We start from the raw sequence: 17,051 nt of genomic DNA, 5'->3' as shown, positions 1-17,051 counted from the left end.
TTAAATTTCTGTTAATGTATTTAACATACATGTCAATGATAATACAACAAATTATGTTTTTCATTAGAATAGTGGTACTTATAATTTATAAACATGAATTTTCATATATAGGAGATGTGTGCTCAAACCAATTTGTTGGTGATGTTAAAAGCATGCCACTCTTCTTAAAGCCTTTTCAGAAATTACTTTTCTTTTGTTGGTAGTTTTTGATAATTGATGGTTTAAAGGATAAATAGAGAGTCTCTCAGTCTCTTAATTTCTAGTGTATTTGTGTTTAGCATATCACCCATAAATCTGAATTTTGATGTCTGTGAAGAATCAAAAATTCATATGGATATTATTTTTAAAGTCCGTTGCACGAATATATTTGAACATAGCATAAGCTGCAAAGAAGTGAAGAGGGAAAAATAACTGTCAGTCTTTCTTTCTTTTGATTCTAGTAAAATAGGAAGAGATAGGTGGAAATTCATAAAATAAAAACAAATTTTAATCCTGGAAAAGGTGTAAAATTATAGAGATTTATTAAATATACATTTAAAGAAGTAACAGTGTTATGCTTTTTAAAGACTAACAGTGTTAAGCTTTTTACCTAACTGATTTTAAACTGGGTTCCTATTTGCAGTTTCTACTAGATCTTTGCTAAGAGCCGTAAGCAAATGTTTGAAAAATTAGGACTACAAAAGTATTTTTCTTAATCTTGCACTTTTGGGGTGCATATTTGCATTATATTATATAAATTTTGAAGCTTGTAAAATTTTTACTTTGTTACTACTTCCCATATGATCATTTGTTCGTTTATTTTTCTCTTCCTCTTCTCAGTTCCCTTTATCTCATCTGAACAAATAGGACTCATTTGAAGGAAAACAGTTTCAGATACACAGTGAGAGGAACAGAGGAAACCATATAGGAAGCTGAGTAGAGGAACGCAGTTGAAAGATGTCTGCTCTGGGTTTTAAAATTCTTCCGCAGTGATACATATGCGTTCAAGCAGCTCTGAGTCTGAAAAGCACCTCACAAACCTTGACATTCAACTGATATTTATTGCATCCCTTCTACCATGTGCAAGGTGAATGAATCACAGTCTGTGCCCTCAAAAGGCTTTAAGAAACTTGTGTGAGGTGGGGGATGGGAAGGCAGGCACTAATCAGAAATGAACAATATAGGTGATAGGTTCAACAGTAGAGATAGACTGGAGTGTTTTAGAGTACAGAGGAGGGAGCCTACACGATGAGTTTCTCAACTTGACATTAATCCCTAATGGCACTGTTGTAGTATAATTGCACTTTGTAGCTGGCAATCCTAGGTACTAACACTTGTTATTTGAAACGAACCCTTTTGACTTTTAATAGAAAATTTTGTTGTAGAATTGGAGATGCTGCTTTTCTCAAGAAAGTCAAACAAGTCATGATGTTTACCAGTTTTAAGTTAAAAAAGGACAAAATGATAGAAATTTGATGATCTAAATGGATTTTCACCTTATCTGGTTTTTCATAGTCTTTTTTCTTTTGATTTACAGGGAAAGGGGTTTGTCAGAGTTTCTTCCTACAGCTGTCTTAGAAATAGCAGCATATTTTAATCAGATATTTGTAAGTATTTTTTTCGTCTTTACTTAGGAAATTAGATACTGATTTTGTGGAAGAAATGGCTCCTTCAGTAAAACATTGGACAAGATACAGTGATACAATCTGAGTTGGCATGGTAAAACTTAAATGGGAGCAAAGCGCACATAAAAGTCACCCTTCAAAAAACAAAACAAGGAAAACAAATCCTCAGTCAGAAAACCTTCAACAGACCTATCCACAACTACTGAATGTTTAGTTATTTTTTTCGCAATTTCTCTTTCTTAATGTCATTCTTCTTACTTTTCCACTTTGTGAAAATATCTGTGTGTTCACGTATTTTAGAAAGGCTGTAACATCAATGTGAAAGGGAGAGGAAAACAGTAGGGTATGAACAGAGGAAAGGGGAAGAATTTGAATTCTGTTAAAAATTGCGTGGTTTTGGAAGACTTTGTCTTTTCCATTAATGACTTGAATGAATTGTTTTTAAAAAATCAAAGTTAGAGCTCATAATAGCTATAATTCATTTGATTTCATCATATTTATGAAATACCTTCTATTGTGCGATACCAATACTGGTCAACGCAGGAATGGGGGACCTGGGACATCCTTTTTACTTTAGTGTAGCAAGAGATCAAGACAAGCACATCTTTTCACAAACATATTTTATTAGACAAATTGAGATGAATCAATGGGGGCAGAGAGTTTTGTCCTAAAAAAAAGTGTTTGTAGTAGTAGCATTTTATATTGTATTCCCTGAAAGATGTTTTGAGTCTAATGTAGTCCTGTTCTAGCATGTTGAAAGGCATACAGTCTAGGGTCCATGGTATAAAGATAGATTAATGAAGCAGAGTTAGATAATTAAGGTCTGGAGGTGACTGGGCTCCTCACCAAGTGGGTGAGACCCTGCACAGCATATTTCTGTGCTTCTCACCAGCTAAGATTTGTTTCAAAGGTTGTTGACTAGAAGTGATGACTACCTTGGATCATTTTAGGATTCAAGGGCATCCCTTAAATTGTTGTTTATTAGTTAGTAGTCCTTACATCTTGGCTAATCTATGATTATTTTTAATGACATAAACATTTATGATGTAGGTAATAAAGCTAACCAACAGGAACTGAGGCATATTGCTAACTTGCTTCCCTAGATAAGATCTCAGCAGATGGTTTAATTAAAAGGTTGTACTGAACTCTTTAATTCCATATTCTATAGCAGTATAGGCTGTTCTTTAGCTATGTGGCATTATTTTTCAGTTCTCCTGTATCCATTTATGAATCTCATGGTTCTGGAGAAATTACCTGAACTCTCTATTGCTTCAGTTTGTCAGTAAAATGAGGGTAAAAGTGCTTGTATCACAGTTTTGTTATGGGAGTAAACAAGATGATGAAATATGATAGAAATAATAATGATAAATAGATCTTTCTTGCAGTCAGAACTTCCTGTCTTCACTATATTGTTCAGTAGACTTTGAGGTCTTCATTTGAAGACCTGTATGATTATTTCATTTGTCAGCATATGTAAGCTATTTGTAAAATCACTGAAAGAATTGTTAAAATGCAGATTTGGGGCCATCTTCCCAGATATTTTGGCCAAGCATCTTAGATAATTTACATGAAAATGATCTATAGGCTACCCTTTGAAAAACACTATTTTTCCTTTGTAAATAAGCCCCAAATTAGTTGATCACCAAAGGCACATGAGAGCCTTGTTAAAAAACATACCCAGGGTTCCATCTTAAAGATCCTGATTTGGTAGATCTGGTGCAAGGCATCAGAGCTTGTTTTTCGAAAGTTGCCACACTGATTTTGATATTTGCAAACTGCTGCTTTACAGTCTTACTCTATCTCTAATTTTTTATTCATAAAACTTTTGGCTGTGCTTGCTGTGTGTGGATGAGGGAATATCATTATGGATATGTGCTTCAACTAGTCTAGATCGAGTTACAAGAGTGAAAAGGATGAGATTAGATGTCTGCATTAGCAGCCATTACCCAGATTTACAGTCTTCTTACCCTTGGTTGTATAGCTGCATTAGTAAATTCAAGTGCTTACTCCCTATACTAAAGAATTTCTACATGAGAAAGTACTGTAGGAAACCATCTAGTTCAAACCTTTCATCTCGCAGAGCAGGAAAATGAGGCCCAGAGCTTTGCCCAAGGCCACAGGCAAGTCTTGGATCAACACTTGGATTTCTACCCCCAGCTCAGTTCCATTTCCATCACACCAGCTGACTGCCGTGTCAGGAACCTGTGCCACCTATGAAGCCAGTTCTTCTAGTGTTGACTGTGGGTAGGCGTCCCAGAGTGTAAAAGCACTCTGTGACTGAGCTTTCCTGATTACCTGTCCAGCTGTCTGAAAGTGAACTTTTTCTTTTCTGACTCCAGTTCTTCATCCTGAATAAAAAGAAGCAGGAAGGTCACTGGGGACTGAGGTTCTTGCCAGGAGAGGCAGCCTGTTCCAGCAGTGACACCATCATCTCAATTGCCTTCTTGAGTCTTCATCTTAGCAGAGCCAACTGTGCCTTTTTTCAAACTCCAACAAATCTCTAGATGACAGAGCCATCATCATTTTAGTCTGTCTTCTTGCATCATTTTTTTCCTTGGCATCACTTCAGTTGCTCTTATGTGGACACTGTTCAGCTCTGAAGAGCCATTTTCCCTGTGTGCGTTTGTGTGTGTGTGTGTGTGTGTGAGTTGCTCAGTTGTGCCCTGCTCTTTGCGACCCCATGGACTGTAGCCCTCCAGGCTCCTCTGTCCAAGGGATTCTCCAGGCAAGAATACTGGAGTAGGTTGCCACTCCCTTCCCCAGGGGAATCTTCCCAACCCAGGGATCAAACCCAGGTCCCCCACCTTGCAGGCACCAGGGACGCCATTACAGTCAACAAACATTAAGTTTTGGGTATCAGAGATGTCAAATGAATCCAGCATGGTCCTAGTTTCAGAAAAATTCACAGGATCACAAGGAGGGAGGGCAGTATAAAAAATGCTGCGGGAGTGCTCGAGAGCATCACAGGAGCCATGGCTACTACTTTTTAGGGGAGTCCAGGAAGCCTTTTGGTAAGAGGGGACATTGGTCGGCTTTGAGTGCAAAAACTATAACCCTCAGTATAAATGCACAACATTTTGCAACCATGTGAAGAGAATGTTTTGAAGGGTTAATGAAGAGAGCAAATGTAATTGAGATTAATAAGGCAAATGCCAGCATGATGGAGAGAAGGGAACACTGCAACACGTAGCCAAAGGCCTGGGTCTTCTCCTCATGGTATCACGCCTAACCTGTGTGGCCTTGGCCAGTCCAGTCAGACTCCTTAGACTTCATTTGACTGGTTGCTCAATTCATTCATGTAATGAAATTCATGTTATAGGCTGTTTTTCTTACCTGGAAAACCCCATGGACAGAGGAGCCTGGCAAGCTACAGTCCATGGCATCGCAAGAGTTGGACACAACTTAGCGACTACACCACCACCACCATGTACTTGGGATACAGTCAAGTGAAGCCAAAATGCCTCCCAAAGTGTTTCCTGAGCTGAAGCTCAGTGTTGAGTAGAGGTGACCTCGTCAAGAGAAACTTTGGAAGGAGATGCTCCAGCCAGTGGCCTGAATGTGGAGGAGAAGGGAGTGTGTCTGGGAGTCATAAGCCCTGGATGGGGAGCAGTTCCCTCACATACCTACCTGAGGTCGTGAAGGCAAGACCTAAGGCTGGGGTGTAAGCAGAGTGTAGATCAGGGAGGGTGTGGCTAGTCATGCCAAGGAACTGGGCGACATGTTCTTGGCTTAAGGGGAGTAGTCAGAGAGCTGAGATAGTCATGTTTGTTTGGCTAGTGTGAAGAATGGACTCAGTTCAGTTCAGTCGCTCAGTCGTGTCCGACTCTTTGCGACCCCATGGACTGCAGCACTCCAGGCCTCCCTGTCCATCACCAACTCCTGGAGTTTACTCAGACTCATGTCCATTGAGTCAGTGATGCCATCCAACCGTCTCATCCTCTGTTGTCTCCTTCTCCTCCTGCCTTCAGCCTTTCCCAGCATCAGGGTCTTTTCCAATGAGTCAGCTCTTCGCATCAGGTGGCCCAAGTATTGGAGTTTCGGCTTCAACATCAGTCCTTCCAATGAACATTCAGGACTGATCTCCTTTAGGATGGACTGGTTGGATCTCCTTGCAGTCCAAGGGACTCTCAAGAGTCTACTCCAACACCGCAGTTCAAAAGCATCAACTCTTCGGCGCTCAGCTTTCTTTATAGTCCAGCTCTCACATCCATACATGACCACTGGAAAAAGCATAGCCCTGACTAGACGGACCTTTGTTGGCAAAGTAATGTCACTGGAGAAGGGAATGGCAAACCGCTTCAATATTCCTGCCTTGAGAACCCCATGAACAGTATGAAAAGAATGGTTAGAGGGCAACAGAATGGAGGCACGATAATGAGTGAAGAGAGCCATCAAATCTAGACAGGCTGGCACCCTTAACTGGGGTAGTGAACGAGGCAAAGCAGAGCCGTTGGCCCATCAGTTCAAGAGCTGTTTAGGGGATAGACTTTGCATGACTTGATGATCATGGAAGGTGAGAGACAAGGGTGTCTGCTGGGTTTCTGACTTGTGCAACTGGGTGGGTTATGGTGCTGTTCACTGAGAGAGAAAACTCAGGAGGAGGAAGAGGCTTCAAAAGGAAGATCAATATCTCTAACAGGAGGGGATGAGACCCGCTGGTGTGTCCTGGGCTCTTCAACATTAACTGGCTTTCCATGCTGACAGTATCACACACATTGTCCCACTTAATCTTCTCAACTGTGGGAGGTATATTATGTGTACTCAAAAGGTGTGGGAGCCAAGGCTCAGAGAGCTTAATGCCTCACATAACATCCCTCAGTTAACAAGGAACAGAAGCAAAAGTTCAGCCCAGGATGCTCAGCTGGGTGTATTTCATCCTAAAGCACACATACCTTCTATTCTGTCACTCTGTTTTCCTTTTAGCTCTGACACATTTAATTCTGTGAAAATAGGTCACTCGTGAAACCCAAATAACTTCAGACTTTCTGGGTTGTTAAATCGAAGGCATAAACTTTACTTTCTAATTTATTATTTCTCACTTGGAAACCTACAATTCCTCCAAACTCACCTCTGGAATCCACTCTTCTTTTCCAATCTATTCCATTTGCTGTAACCAAAATGATCTTTCTTAAAGTTCAATTTTGATTGTCACACTGTTGCTTAAAAGACTTCAGTGGCTGCCCAGCACTTCTGGAAGAGTGGACCGAATCCTTAACATGCCGCAATGATGAAGCCCCTGTTAAGTGAGCTACTCTGTCTCATGATATTTCCTACCTTCTCTGCATTTGGGCTACACGGGCCTTACTTCAGTTCCTGAAATGTGCTGTGCCCTTCTCTTCTGTTTGAAATACTCTCTTTCTCCTTCTATACCAGCTGCTCTTATCTCTGTATCTCTGCTCATTAGTGCATCAGGTCCTGATTCACTCACACAGGTCCTCATAGTTTTTCATCTAAGACTTACCACAGTTTGTGTTCATACATACATTTGTGTTGATTATTTTTTTCTCATCCATTAGAGTCCATGAAGGTAGTTTTGTGGTTCTTGCCTCACATATCATTGGCACTCAGTAGATATTTTCCAAGCAAATTAATAAATTTATAAATGAATGAACATGATTCTGGATCAATTTATGTTTGATTTTGTATTGGTATATTACTGTTCAGAATTGAAAAAGAACCTATTTTTGACTCCTGTAAAATAAACTGAGTTTGGGTCATGTACAATATTGTTTTTTAATACCTCAGTGATACAGTATTTCCCCTGATACTGTATTTTATTTGCTTTCCCCTATCTGAAGTCAGTTTTCCTTTGCTCAATAAATGAAGCTAATTCCAACAGCATAGGGGTAATTACCGAATTGACATTTTTTTTGGATTAAACCAATTAAACCAAGGCAATTAAAACTTGGAAATGGCAACTATAAAAGAACAATATGTCATCATTCAGTGTTCCAATGAAGGATGGAAATGTGTTATAATTTGTTTTTAAATGTCACATCTTTATTGCACTTGCTAATTAAATGAGACTTTCCATCTCAGCCTTGCTGAAAATAATTTAGAGTTTTCAGAACTCTAAATTTATATTTTTCCCCTCAAGAATGAGTCTCTGCATGTGACTATCGCAGTCTAACAAATGAGGCTTGGATAAGCCCTAGGAAGGAGGTCATCAGTGTGAAAGCCCACAGCCAGAGACTGGTGGTGGGCTGTAGGTACTCAAAAGAAGCTCCCAGGACCCCGGGCTGAAAAAATGATGGGACTGTGAGAAGGACTCTCTCATGAGATTGTTTTACATTTTATTCTGCTCATATTCTGAGACACCTTGGAAATGTCTACTGAACAGTGGCAATCATGGTTATCTAGCTTTTCCATCTCTTGAGAGCTATCTGAGGGGCTTAGATTATACAAGTGTTAAATAATTTTTTTTTAAACTCGAATAGCCTTATTATTCCGAATGGAAGAAGGGGGGAATTAAAAGTAGGTGGAGAAAAGCTGACATGTTAGTGATTAAAGTTATGGTTGTTACAGGAGATAGGGCTGCTGGCCTGTAGAGCCATGATTTATGACACAGGGCAGTGTTTGCCAATAATGGGGATTTTGGTCTTGTTAGAATTCTATAGAATTAGTAGAGAAGTCTACAAAGCCATACATCTGTGTCTACACAAACACTATCGTCCCATAGCATATATACTTGTTGTTGTTCAGTTGCTAAGTAATGTCTGACTCTTTGGGACCCCATGGACTGGAGCCCTCTAGGCTCCTCTGTCCATGGGATTTCCCAGGCAAGAATACTGGAATGGGTTGCCATTTCCTTCTCCAATCATATATACTACAATTTTCAAATGTATATAGATTATTATTACAAAAATGAGTTAATTTCCTTAAAATATTTATTTCATAGTACCTTTCCAACTGTTAAATATTTTCTCAATCAACAGATACCTGAAACATAGGTTCTTGAGGAGTCATCTTTGTGGAGTCATCTTGCCTCAATAAGCATACTTGTAGCTCCCACACTCCACGATGTACAATCTTTTTTGTTTGTTTATTTTCCCCACACCTAGCATTGCTGAGAATCCTTAGATTCTGTGAGTCTTGTTTTGGGTGCTAGTTGTCACTTTTTCTGATCTGGTGCTCTGGTCTCCCTCTTCACTGTTTCCTGATGTCTCCAGAAGCTTTTTGATGCTGCTGCAACTCTTTCTAGTCTGTGTCACCTTAGGTTGTCCTCAGGGTACTCCTTTTGTTGCCGAAAGCTGAAATATTACTAAGATGGTTGTCTCCAGGCAAGAATACTGGTGTTTCAAACCTGTGTCTCTTGCATCAGCAGGTAGAATCTCTACCAACTGTGCCAGCTAGGAAGTAAACTTTACCAAAGACTTGAGGGTAAGAGGAGGGAATCATTATGTAGAAAAAGGACAGCTGGAGTTAGGTATTCAGCATTATTACTACACGAGTCCATTAACTGTGCCCATTCACAGGGGTCCCCTACTGGCTGGCTCTCTCCTTAGTGTCCAGCCTACTGCTTTGTTTCAGGTGTCTGCCCAAGTTCTGTAGGCAAGGTTACTTCAGTCTTATTCTGCCTCTCTGGAATCTAGGCTAGAATCTCTCTATGCATAGATCAGTTTATGTTATGGTTGGGGTTTTTTTGGCATTTATACCCCAATAAATACAACTTTTAAGTTACAACAGTAAGTAACTGGAATGATCTGAATCTCTTCATTCCAAAGTGAAACTCTCACTTAAATAAGCCTCCTTCCACTCCAACAATATACTCCTAAGCAAGAGGGCTTTCCAGTCTAGGGGGTGAATGCTTTTCTTTTCATGAAGCCTTAGAAGAACACACTTCTAAGAAGAAGGGGAATCACTTCTAAGCAAGGCGGAAGGTCAAGATATGGACGTGTGTTTCCCTATTAGCCTTTATTGTCAGAAGCTTTCCTCTAAGCACATGAAGCCCTGAGCACCATAGACTGCGGTAACAGAAGGGGTGCCTTTCTCTCTCTCATATACCTCACAGGCTGGGTCTTTTCTGCTTACAAATTACAACCACCATATCGGCAATGGCAACCCACCCCAGTACTCTTGCCTGGAAAATCCCATGGATGGAGGAGCCTGGAAGGCTGTAGTCCATGGGGTCGCTAAGTCGGACACGACTGAGCGACTTCACTTTCACTTTTCACTTTCATGCATTGGAGAAGGAAATGGCAACCTACTGCAGTGTTCTTGCCTGGAGGATCCCAGGGACGGGGGAGCCTGGTGGGCTGCCGTCTATGGGGTTGCACAGAGTCCGACACGACTGAAGTGACTTAGCAATAGCAATATCCACTAGTGGTCTGATATTAAAAAGTAGTTTTTATTGTTGAAAAAAAGTTAGAAACTGTGATTACTGTGGGATAAGTACTAGCCCAGATGTCCAGTGATGTGATATCTAGACTTGATTCTGAAATTAACAGGATCTCTATCATACCAATAATCTGATTTCTTCCTCTTTGAATTCAAGATTGCTTTTTGTTTGTTTGTTTAATTTTATTTATTAATTTGCCAATGACCAGAATTCTAGCCCCCAAATTCTCAGATATCTCAGTTATTTGTAGATTGTCATTGTTTGTGTTTCTTTTGACAGTTTTTAATAGCATTGATTAATTTGAATTTCTGTTAATTCCATTAAATTGTAAAATAGGAAAAAGAAACTTGACTAGGTGAAGGGCAGATAGGCATTTGAGTCTCGTGCAGAATGTTACATTTCAGTTTTAAAAATTAGCCTATTAAAATATTTCTATATTTTTAAGTGCAGAAAACACACTTATTAATCTTCACCCAGCTACTGAACTTCACAGGTCATTAAAAATGCGTTATGAAAAAAAATGTGTTATGAGAAGTTAGGCACTTGCCCCAGTTATAGATGGTGATAAAATTAGGAAACGAATCGTATGTTTCCGTACCACCCTTAATTTTTAAAATGGAAGTTACCACTGGAATAAACTAAAGGGAGAGACTGCCAGTATGCAGCTAATATTTTAAAAATGCAGTTTTGAGAAGACTTAAAATTCTATTTACAGTTATAATTTCTACAGTGGATATGAAAAATAGAGATGAGAATGACTCAACACATGTTTCTCAGATAAATTTGGAGTCAGGTTATAGAAAGGATTAAAAGAAAGAGAACATTCTTAAGCTCAAAACATTTTACCTCGTGTATAGAACGCAGCACCAAAACAGCCATTCTGCTTGGCCTCAGTTGAACAAATGCCTATGGGGGAAAAATAGCAAAAACATTCTGCTTCGACTGGGTTAGCTTATCTTAAATGAAAGATACTTCAAGGAAACATGGTGTTTCATACTACAGAAAGCCTTCTGACTTAGAATTTACTGGTTTTGAATTTTAATCTTGGCAGTTAAAATGCTTTAAAATATGGAGACTATTCAACTTAATAGAAGAGTGGTATTTCTGCTTTCTATACAGGCTTCAGAGAGGTTTTGCTGGGGAAAGTGACATACACACATAGGTAAAGAACAAACAAGCAAACAAACAAAAAAAATCCCCAAATCTGTGAACACATGTATCGTTTTCATCATTTCCACACGTGCGTTAAAGGCTTCTGAAAACGCCAGAACACTTCTCTGTACCCACTGATGTGTGATTATGTATCGTCACTGTCCTGCAGAGCCCAGCATGCAGGGTTTTGAGGTTTTCAGAAACCTCAGTACTCTAAGGTGGAGTAGGGAGCTTGGAATTTGAGTCAGCATCTCCAAGACTTGGGACAGTTGCCTGGTGACAGGAGAGTAACGTGAACCAGAGTCCTCATCATGCAAATGAAACAAGAGCTATCATACACATACTGATTTGGTTTTTCTTTAAGTTCACACTTTTTGGTACAAGTGAAATGTTTTTAGTAAAATGTATCCATCCAGCTCAGAAAATTCCAAGTTTTCAGGTTGTTGCAACAAATACACCTTGTCCACAGGTATTTAAATTGTTTTCCCATTGGGGGAAAATTGCTCTACAATGTTGTATTGGTTTCTGCTGCACAGCAACGCAAATCAGCCATAATGAGACATATTATCAGCTCCCTCTTGAGCCTCCCTCCCCTCCCCCATCCTCTAGGTCATCACAGAGCGCCAGGCTGGACTCCCTGAGTTCCAACAGCAGCTTCTCACCAACTATCCATTTTACACTTGATAGTATATATATCAGAGAAGGAAATGGCAGCCCACTCCAGTGTTCTTGCCTGGAGAATCCTGTGGACAGAGGAGCCTGGTGGGCTGCCGTCTCTGGGGTCGCACAGGGTCGGGCACGACTGAAGCCACTTGGCGGCAGCCGCGGCGGTGTATTTATGTCAGTGTTACTGTCTCCACTCGTCCCACTCTCTCCCTCCTCTGCTGGGTCCACAAGTCCACTCTCTGCATCTGAGTCTCCGTTCCTTCCCTGTGTCTAGGTTCATCAGTGCCATTTCTCTAGTTTCCATACACGCACGTTAATACACGGTAATTTTTTTTTCTCTTTCTGACTTACTTCACTCTGTATAAGAGAGTCTAGGTTCTTAAAAGTTGAATCAAATTGGCTTATGAATGAATTGGAATATGCTTTAATCACTGCTTTCCCCTTTTGTTCCTGGCTATTTTTAACAAATAATTGAGGCATTTAGATAGCCTTAAGCATGTAAGGTAAAAAGAGTGAAACAGGTAACAACTGAAAGCTACTTAATTACTAGAAATAAAACTGTAAGAATCTAGTTTCTCCTGCCTACACTGCAAATAAAAAATAAGGGGACACTTTAGTCATTGAAGAAACGTTGCATGGCATCAGTTAGAGAAACTAAGCTTCAAAAAGGTTAAAGAATCTGGCCAATGTCATGCAAATTGTGGTATCAAGAATGTAGGTTTGACTCCAATACCCCCACCAACCTTACAAATATGCAGAAGGTAAAATGCTGATAATTCAGGAAAATCTTTCCACATCATTCCCAAATGCCAGTCCTTATCCATTAGCTAATTTGTGGAAGTGCCACCATTAACAATTTGCTTCTTTGGTCTGACTTTGTCTGGCATTATCCTTGTAGGGAACCACACACAAATCATATTCCTATGAATGAATTAAGTAAATATTTTCCAAACGCTAGTTTGAGTAGGATGAAAGCGAAGAGGGCATGGGAAGGTCTATGGCAGAAGCAGGGCCTGCGGAGGAGAACAAGAGGAAATTGATGAGCGAAGATGGTGAAGGGTGCAAAGCATTTGGTCTGGGAGAATCTGCAGTTGACCAGAGGCTGGACTTACTGTTGTAATGAAATTGTTCTCCAGAATATGTTCATTCCGTGTCTCCCTTACTGTCTGCCTTTAAGTATTCATTCTTGGGGCTTCGGGTTTCCCTGATAGCTCAGTTGGTAAAGAGTCCATCTGAAATATAGGAGATCCCGGTTTGATTCCTGAGTCAAGAAGATCCATTGGAGAAGGGATAGGCTACCCACTCCAGCATTCCTGGGCTTCCCTTGTGGTTCAGCTGCTAAAGAATCTGCCTGCAGGCAGGAGACCTGGGTTCTATCCCTGGGTTGGGATAGGGAGAAGGGAAAGGCTCTATCCCTGGAGAAGGGAAAGGCTACCCACTCCAGTATTCTGCCCTGGAGAATTCCATGGACGTATAGTCCATGAGTTCGCAGAGTCAGACCTGACTGAGCGACTTTCACCTTTACTTTCTTTCTTGGGGCTTCCCGGGTGGCTCAGTGGTAAAGAATCTGCCTGCCAGTGCTGGAGATCCAGGAGATGTGAGTTCTATCGCTGGGTCAGGAGGATCCCCTGGAGAAGGAAATGACAACCCAATCCAGTAATTCTGTCTGGAAAATCTCATGATCAGAGGAACCTGGCGGGCTACAGTTCACGGGGTCACAAAGAGTCGGACGTGACTGAGCGACTGAGCACACACACATTCTTTCTCAGTGTTTGCCTTGTTATAACAGCTGTTTTATGTTGACCACATTTCAAAAGATTACTTTTGATATTTTTTATTCAAAAGATGCACGTCAGTAAGTGATCTCCCCCAAATTACAGAGTTGAATCAAATGAGATCTTCAAACTTGCCTTTCTCTTAGTCCTTTTTTTTTGTTTTTATAATCTCTTTGAGTGACTTAGAGATATCATAGTCAATACATCTAGGATCTTCCGGCCTCTCAAAATGACTCTCCAGGGTCAACAAGCTTTAGTAAGTAATTGTTCCAGCAATTTTTGTTGTATCCATATATCTATCCATGCTTCCTTTCCCTGCTAATGAGACTCTTTGAGTTTTCTGTGATAACAGTTCTCTTCAGTTTATTGCAAACTGAAATATATGAAAAAGTCAGCTCTTTAGTACTTTCTTCAGTTATTTTAAATTACAGTGGAATTGGGGGAATTTTTGCATACTAAAATTAATCATTATCTTTAATCAAATCTCAAAGGATAACAGTAAAAGTCTGATGTGAAATGGATCAGAGTGACAGGATGACTTGAAAGGTCTTGCTTGGCTCAGGAACACTGCCAGCATAGGGTTTAAAGCAGCAATGCTTAAAATGCCAATACAGAGTGTTTTGTTTTTTTTTTAACCAAATTGTATAACATGAGCTTCCTATCTGCACAGATAGGATCTGCATATAATGGGGACTGCATGGTCAGATCCATGAGAAGTTCACCCAAAAAGCACTCATTGAAGATTTACTATCCACTGACCATTCTGCTGCTGCTGCTGCTAAGTCGATTCAGTCATGCCCGACTTTGTGCGACCCCATAGACAGCAGCCCATCAGGTTCCCCCATCCCTGGGATTCTCCAGGCAAGAACACTGGAGTGGGTTGCCATTTCCTTCTCCAGTGCATGCAAGTGAAAAGTGAAAGTGAAGTCGCTCAATCGTGTCCGACTCTTAGCGACCCCATGGACTACAGCCCACCAGCCTCTTCCATCCATGGCGTTTTCCAGGCAAGAGTCCTGGAGTGGGGTGCCATTGCCTTCTCCATCCATGGTCCATACTTAGACCCTATTGTTCCTGCCTACCAGGAGGTATGATCATCTGGAGGTAAAACAATTCACCAACATAGAACATTTACTGAAAACATATTAAATGGATTTAGTGGTTAACTTTAGGGTTGGTTATCAGAGTAAAAGGTAAAAGAGCCAGTCCAGAGGATGACCTGTATAGCCAGGGCCATCACCTGATAGAGCAGGTCTGAACAAAGTTAGTTTTACAATTTAATTTTTAATATACTACAAGGTGATTTTAACAGGGTCTGCAATTGGATAAGTAGATCTCCAAGGCTATGTGTATGTGTTGGTATACTTTGCTAAAACCACCAGTAAACAGTCTGTTCGTCTGGGTGACACATACTGTTAGACCTTGAAGCAACATCATTTATGGATTTTTTTTCTGTGTATTATTAAATAAAGATGGAGGTGACTCTGACCTAACTTTTACTCCAGTTCAGTTGTTCTCAGGCTTGTATAATAGTAAGAATCTCCTAGGGTATTTGCAATACATATGGTGTCAAACACCCAGGATCTGAGGCTCTAAGGGAGGCCGCTGGGAGGTCTGTATTGTTAACAAACTTCCCATGTGAGTCTTCTGAGCAATTGGGAAATACTGCTCTAGTTCATCTGGCATAAGATTAATTCTAGGTAAATAGACTTTTTACCCACCGTCTTTCCTCTATATTTCTCCTGCTTTCCCTCATTAGGATTTTTTAAAAAAATCTTAAGAAGAGCTAATTCATTTTAAATTCACTGTGTTAGTCTCCAGGCTGGTGTAGGTGAGATACAGTTTTCCCAGAGACCTCGTTTCTTTTTTTTTGGTCTTCTTTTCCCACAATTTAATCAAGTGTTAAGGTGAAAAATCTAGTTCTTCTTTGTGGAGTGGCTCATAACAAAGAAGAGGAATTAATTTACACTGCCTGGTGTCAGGATGTAATATGATTATGTTGGCAAAGCTATAAAAAGCAGTAGCTAAAGCTCATAAAAAAAATTCAAAAGAGGTCACTGTTAGAGCAGATGGATAAGGCAAATGCTTGATCATTTAGTGTTATTGAATAAAAGGATATTCGGGCCAACATGTGTATAGCTAGGACAGCTTGGAGAAAGTCACCAAATCATAATTACAGCTTTCAAAGGGAGAGTTCAGAATTCTATAGTAAAATGCTTTTTTATCTGTCTTGCTGTATAAAAATGACTAAGAGATCTGGTGAATACAGTGCAGTCAACTGTCAGTTACTCATAGGGAATCTAATAGTGGTTTTTTTTTTGCTGTGTCCTTTGAGATCTTCTCTACTTAGTAATCAGAAAATGTCTTTGCGTAGTACAAACTTATTTTCGTATTTTAACTAAAACAAAGACAAAGAAAAAGTACAGCAAAAAATTAATAAAGTCTAATATCAAACCAAAAAATCTTGGAATATTTAAAGAAACATTTATACTTCTATTTTCAGTGAATTCTGCTAATTGTTGTGACACAACTAAAAATAACAGTAATTAAAGATAAAATCATACCACGTGCCATAGGAATTTGCTTCCATTTTATTCTGTAAAAAGATTTAAAGGCATCTGAATGTGTGTGTTCACAAATTATATAATTATACTGAATAGGTATATTATATAATAGTTAATCAGTATGAAGAACAATTTTTATTCAAACATTCATATTATTTCAATCATGTGATCTTCATTTTTAAGATTCAAAATTGAATTAAAGTCTTTATATCAGGTGAATTGCTTGAAAACTGTTTTGAGTTTGGTTTAACATTATGGAAAATATGTTGTTCTGGGAGAGAAAATACGTGTACGGTAAGTGGCATAGTAGGTGAGTTTTATGTGACTTCTAGATTCCTAGCTTCACTACTCTAATTACTTTTATTTTATTGTCATGTATTCTCAATGTCCATGGGATTTCCCAGGCAAGAATACTAGAGTGGGTTGCCATTTCCTCCTCCAGGGAATCTTGCCAACCCAGGGATCGAACCCAGATCTCCTGCGTCTCCTGTATTGCCAGGCGGATTCTTGACCGCTTGCGCCACCTGGGAAGCCCTACTATTCTATTGTAATCTCTTCTCACTTTATAAGTATCTAGGATTCTAAAAAGGAGGTAATATGATGAAATAATTAAAAGCCCATGTTTTGGAATCACACATAACGGGGCTTTAAATCCTGATTTAAAGAATGTTCCTAATATTTGGAAGACAGAATTTCAGTTACGTCATTGAGATAATCCCCACCTCTGTATCTCTGACATTTGTTATAAGGATTAAACAAAACAATGTATGTGAGGCAGGTTCTACCTTGTTAAGTAAAGACTCTAGTAAGAGTAGCTCTTTTCAATGCATATAGGTGATAATTATGTTAACTATCAACTAGTGTTTTTTTTTTTTTACTTCTTTACACTTCTTTTTATGCCTTCTATAGACACTGTTCCCTGAGGAGTGGTATTATCTAGATTAAAAGTTCACTA

At 39.6% G+C, this 17,051-nt stretch overlaps 1 protein-coding gene across 8 annotated transcripts in view; it reads left to right on the top strand.

Annotated features, from left to right (window-relative positions):
• PKIB (cAMP-dependent protein kinase inhibitor beta) overlaps positions 1 to 17,051 on the top strand; it is a 119,961-nt gene that overhangs the window by 73,867 nt on the left and 29,043 nt on the right. For 3 of the 8 annotated variants that reach the window (XR_005720868.1, XR_005720869.1, XM_040239014.1), the window contains one exon: positions 1,517 to 1,586. The exons of 3 other annotated variants lie outside the window; for them this stretch is intronic. The gene's annotated coding sequence lies outside the window, so the exon portion shown is untranslated. Of the gene's footprint in view, positions 1 to 1,516; positions 1,587 to 13,710; positions 13,792 to 16,538; positions 16,689 to 17,051 lie in introns of those variants that run through there. 2 more of the 8 variants (XM_040239015.1, XM_040239018.1) reach the window with 2 other exon arrangements.

The sequence above is a fragment of the Oryx dammah genome, unplaced genomic scaffold (genome assembly GCF_014754425.2).
Source record: "Oryx dammah isolate SB20612 unplaced genomic scaffold, SCBI_Odam_1.1 HiC_scaffold_4, whole genome shotgun sequence".
Taxonomy (NCBI): Eukaryota; Metazoa; Chordata; class Mammalia; order Artiodactyla; family Bovidae; genus Oryx; species Oryx dammah.
Note: the sequence above shows the minus strand (reverse complement) of the source record. Positions and strands in the feature narration are given on the sequence as shown.